The 6,064-nt window shown below is 36.4% G+C and overlaps 1 long non-coding RNA gene across 1 annotated transcript; it reads left to right on the top strand.

The window, feature by feature from the left end:
- The first annotated feature begins 61 nt into the window (after positions 1–61).
- LOC110455423 lies at positions 62–4,846 on the top strand. The gene is made up of 4 exons (XR_002463444.1): positions 62–176; positions 1,520–1,575; positions 2,903–2,990; positions 3,993–4,846. It is a non-coding gene; the product is annotated as an uncharacterized LOC110455423 (long non-coding RNA).
- Positions 4,847–6,064: the final 1,218 nt, after the last annotated feature.

The raw sequence follows: 6,064 nt of genomic DNA on the forward strand, positions 1-6,064 counted from the left end.
TCGTTACATACTGAAGTAAATAACGCATATGATTTACGCACCTTCATGCCTTCCCCTCAAATGAACTTCATTATTGCATGCGTCTAGATTTTCAGGTAAAACCAACGTGCCCGCGATTGTTGTTACAGGTTGGACTGTATTTCACAAGAAAAAGATAAAAATGTCAGGAAGAGAAGGTAATGCTCTCACAATAGAACTGTGATTTAATCTATGAAAATGTGTTCAAATTTTAAGAATAATAACAGTCATCGCTCCGTACTAGGAGATTAGTTCCTTTATGTGAAAGAAGAAGAATATGTTGTGAAATCCAATGAGTAATGTAACATGATTTAAATCTAGCCAGCTTAGAACGTCTGTAGGCAGTGGCTTTATATAATTCTGCCAAACTCAAATGATGAATGTCATGGCTGTATTGTTGACGATGTTCTCTTTTTATATGATATTGGTACAGCAAATTAAATAGGGTGTGCTTTTTTAGAGAGGAAAAACGGGGGGGGGGGGGGGGGCTACAGTTACCATGTTAGCCTTCTGCTTATTGTTTAGTGTGGTCACGGAATTAGATTATCTAGGTCCGTGGTGTGGTATTGGTTTGAGAATTAGGAATTGTTCTGGCCCCAACAATAATAGATGTGCAGTGGAACTAGACTGGTAGCTCAATGACAAATGGCTATGGTTAGAGCAACCTTCTACTGTCTATAACGTTAGAATTCCGAGGCCCTGGGTTCAAATCCCAATGAACTGATGTTAGAGGTTTAACACAGCAAGATACCTTTGAACAACTCTGTGTAACCATTAACTTCTATTCCCATAGCTGATTTTCTTGGTGCTGAAAATCAAAATTTCAAAGATCGTATTTTAAGAAAAACATAGGGTTTTTACTTGCATTTCTGTGTTCAACAGGGTCCAATAAATATTATTTTCCACAAATCCATTCTGAATTCAGAAGAAATCTTTGTCAAAGACATAATAACGTGTTTTCATCATTCAAAGAGAAGTAGACCACCTTCAGAACATGTACACCAACTTGAATTGCAATAGCTTAATTATCAAAAATTCTTCCAACTTAGATTGTTTTAAATGTACTCCATTGCAGCTGCTGCACTGCAAATTGTATTTTGATAAGCAGACAAAAGTAGAAAATGGCATTAATTTGAAGATATAGCTTGTGATTAAATACATTTCATATCACAGCTACCAGTCCGTTTGAATGACATTTATATCATAAATAATCAGTTCATGAAGAAAGTAGATAGACTGAGACATACAAGCAGTTATACACATATGTTGTTAAATTTACTGAAATTTATTCTGATTCATAATAATATACCTTGATGCCAGAAAGAAGGCTGGTGTTCGAACACTTTCATTGACTGCTTTAATTTGCATCCATGGTCTTATCATGATCAGAGCACATGTTACTTAGTTGTACGACTTTTTGGTATATTATTAACCAGTTTTTGTCATATTTATCATATTCATCTGTTTATATAATAATAATACTTTATTTTTTGACATCTAGGAGGAAAAAAGAAGCCTTTAAAGGCTGCAAAGAAACAACAGCAGGATCTTGATGATGTAAGTAGCAGGGTTCACCAGTAATGGTAGCCCTTAATGGAGGCAGACCACATAACAAGATAATATATTAAGGCGAAAAGTAGTAGTCAGTAGTCAGTTTTAATTTATTTGTCTAGTGTTTATCTGGTAAAACTACCAAAAAATTCTCAAACACATTAATTGGTTTTGTTCAGTGGACAAAATGTATGGAGAGCCAGTGATTTTTATTTAGGTCACCTGATCATGAGCTTTGCTCAAGTGACCTATCCTGATCGCTTTCCGTCCGTCATGCAAAACTTTTTACCTTTTTGACTTCTTCTTTTTCAAGTTATTTTCAAACTTGGTGAGAATCATCCTTGGTGGATGATGGTATTACATTGAAAAATTGGGATTCCTGGCCCAACCCCAGGGGCTAGGACGGGGCCCCAAATGGAAATTTGAAAATTCTTATCCTTTGATTTCACTTAGTTTACGTGTTGATTTCCACATCACATATCTCAACAATGAAATTGAGCTACCAGTACCTATAATATAAGACCACTAAGGCCCTTGGGCCTCTTGTTTTTATTCAGTTTTACTGCCAAATACAGGCTGTTCCCCTAGCTAAAACGTCCAATTTCAATACAAATGATATTTTATTTTCCCAATTCATTAAGGAACAGGCTTTATAAACATTTGTGTAACAAAAACACTGAGAGCACATTAATTTAATCAGTCATTTTGTGAAAAAAAATGAAGCTTTGTGTGATTGTAGTATATATATTGATCAGTGATTTGGTTTTGTAGCCTATGTTTTATCTTGAGGGATGAAGGAATCTCAACACCTAAGAACGATTCAATAACTTATATAAACAGTATCCTGATGATGAATCGCAATTTGAAACATTTAGATCTCGTTAAAATTATTGAACCATTCTTAGATATTAAGATTCCTTCATTCCTCCACATGTTTTGTTAATAAGGAACTCAAATAAATCCATTTAACAGATCCACCCGACAGATCCTGCATCTTAACCATTTCACCACTGTAGACCATAATGGACCCCTCCATATGAATGTATGGTAGTGTCTACTGAAGTTACATAGGGGTGAAAGGGTTAATTTCCTACATTAGGAGTGTTACATGTACATCTCCTCCACACACGTTGTGTCTATGTTTTGAAACACAAATAATCGGTTACCCGAGGTAAGGTATTTACTGGGTACATAAGTTTTACAAAATCAGTATTGACGGCTATACCAAATATGCACAAGGAAATAATTTAATGGACTTGTACTTTATTACTGTAATACAGCTGTCATCTGTTAAACAAAATCAAATGCAAAAAAGGTTTCCTTCTACATTCAGGATGACGTAGCGTTAAAGCAGAAACTGAAAGACGAACAGAAAGCCTTACAAGCTGCGAAAGACAAAGCTGGAAAGAAAGGACCCATGGGTGAGATACATTTTGTCTTTTGTTACCCTATGTTGTGGGCAGGCCTGTCTGTGGACCCATGGATGAGATACATTGTGTCTTTTGTTACCCTATATTGTGGGCAGGCCTGTCTGTGGACCCATGGGTGAGATACCTTGTGTCTTTTGTTACCCTATATTGTGGACAGGCCTGTCTGTGGACCCATGGGTGAGATACATTTTGTCTTTTGTTACCCTATGTTGTGGGCAGGCCTGTCTGTGGACCCATGGCCGAGATACATTGTGTATTTTGTTACCCTATATTGTGGGCAGGTCTGTCTGTGGACCCATGGGTGAGATACATTGGGCTTTTGTTACCCTATATTGTGGGCAGGCCTGTCTGTGGACCCATGGCCGAGATACATTGTGTCTTTTGTTACCCTATATTGTGGGCAGGCCTGTCTGACGACCAAAGTTTCTCTGGTACACCATGGACACTGCTAATCTTCTCAACCACTTTATAAGCAGCTTGGTAAACATTATCAGTACCTTGAGTTTCTTTTTAAGCCTTTTAAGAATTTTGCAGTTTATTTTCATTTTTACTGTTTCATTATGAGTTATGCCCCATATCTGATTTCCAAATCAGAGAAGGAACATAATTCATAATGAAACGGTGAAAATATAAATTCATAATTCATTAATTTTATCTGCTTATTTTGTATTTTTACTACTTCCACAGGAATGTCCCTTAATTCTTAATTCATGAATATCCTGAAGTACTTATCTTGCCTGACATTTACAAAAGTTTATCAAATGAATGCTACCTTGGATAGTTGAGTGATTGCTATTTGTTTTTTAGCTCAGCTAGTTCTTCCCACTGTCTGTATTTGTTTTGTGTGGGAATGTATAGTATAATAGCATGTCGCTTACAATTCAAGTCATATCTGAACAATTCTCTTCGAATCAGAAAGAAACAATATGATTCATATGTAATTTAATTTCACAAATTGTAGTTCATTAAAACTGTTTCTTGATTTATTTACAGGTGCTTCAGGCATAAAGAAATCAGGGAAGAAATGACCCTGACAAAATGGGGATATGGGGGCTGGAGGACAAAGCTTTTCTGCATCACTTTAACACAAACACATCAGATCATGGATAAATGTGTCGTCATGCCTGGCGTTTCATCGTCAAGGGACTTTGTAATTGTAAATATCTAAAATATTGATTCCCAATCATGTTCTACCAAGTCTTTTTGCATGATTCAAATATCATCAGATCTGTCCAAGTGAAACAAACATAAACAAACGACGGAAAGTGAATATTCAGTAAATCCTTATTTCTTTGAATGCAGACAAGCATTAGACTGTTTCCTGATTTTAGAAATAATAATTATCAAGGATGGACATTAGCCATTTCAATGTTAGTAGTTTCCCAGGTTGTAGATACATACTTGAAAATTGTTTTTTATTATTGGTTGTCTTGTAATAAGTACATAAAGAAATTCGGACATTATTTATGCACAACATAGTCTTACTTTCTGATGATGTCTAGTGTTATTCTATAATCTAGAAATTAAAGCCAATAGTCTTTAATATTCTTGTTATTTTCTATAATTGAAACCGTTCAGCCCTGACTAAATGTAAAATTTAACTCTGCCTGATGCTGATACCCAAGTATTGTATGCGTTCATTTGATGTTTCACATGAATATATAGAGATGCATTGTGCAATATATATAAAGATACACATGCAGACTTACTTAAAACAGAAAAAATCTTATCTTTTCACGTCTTCAATATGTTTTATGTGTATTTGATGTAAAAAAAAAGATCTTTTGAAAAGGAAGTGCCAATATGATATTGGGAAAAAAATAAAAGCATGACATAATGAAACGTGATTATTTTATTGTCTTTATTCATATGAAGTATATTCACCACAGAAGAGCATTTAATATACCCATTCAAATTTTATATTTGACTGAAGGGTTCCTGTCCCACTGTGGTTTTGTCTATATACAGTAACCTCCCGTTAACTTCCATCCCTGTCCCTCTGGTTTTGTCTATATACAGTAACCTACCGTTAACTTCCATCCCTGTCCCACTGTGGTTTTGTCTATATACAGTAACCTCCCGTTAACTTCCATCCCTGTCCCACTACCGTTTTGTCTATATACAGTAACCTCCCGTTAACTTCCATCCCTGTCCCACTACCGTTTTTTCCATATACAGTAACCTCCCGTTAACTTCCATCCCTGTCCCACTGTGGTTTTGTCTATATACAGTAACCTCCCATTCACCTCCATCCCTGTCCCACTGTGGTTTTGTCTATATACAGTAACCTCCCATTAACTTCCATCCCTGTCCCACTGTGGTTTTGTCTATATTCAGTAACCTCCCGTTAACTTCCATCCCTGTCCCACTGCCGTTTTGTCTATATACAGTAACCTCCCGTTAACTTCTATTCTTGTCCCACTACCGTTTTGTCTATATACAGTAACCTCCCGTTAGATATAACTAGCACATTGGTCTAAGATACTTAAGTTGACCAGGTAGCGTACTCGGTCAGAGCATTAATATATATATCTGAACTCCAGTGTTCAAGTCCTGGTCTAGGCGCTGATTTGTTTACTCTCAAAACACGGTTGTTGATTATATTTTGTTTATTTTATCTTTATTATTTCTCATAAAAGTCCAGCAAGGTAAGCTGTCCTATGACTCTTTGTTGGTGTTCTGAGGAAACAGTTAGTTTACAGGGTATTATGTGTTGCTTTATTTCATTATAGACCATTTCAGCAATTCCTGGAACACTAGACCTAATATTACTGACATGTAACTGTTGCTGTGTTCAGTCCCCCATCAGTACATGTACTGCTGGAGATGACTATAGGTTTGTACTTCATCGCTGCAAGCTTTGTCTGAGGCAGAAAGAAAAATTGCCAAATTCTGTATGCCAGTAGCCAGTACCAGGAAGGGGGGAATGGGTGATATTCTCTAGTGGGTTTTGTACTTGTCTATATAAAGAGTAATGGCCCTTTGTTCAAATGTAGTTTTTAGGTCACCTGAGCTTTGCTCAAGTGACCTATTCCAATCGCTTTTCGTCCGTCGTCGTCCGTCGT

The sequence above is a fragment of the Mizuhopecten yessoensis genome, unplaced genomic scaffold, assembly GCF_002113885.1.
Source record: "Mizuhopecten yessoensis strain PY_sf001 unplaced genomic scaffold, ASM211388v2 scaffold923, whole genome shotgun sequence".
In the NCBI taxonomy this organism is placed as follows: domain Eukaryota; kingdom Metazoa; phylum Mollusca; class Bivalvia; order Pectinida; family Pectinidae; genus Mizuhopecten; species Mizuhopecten yessoensis.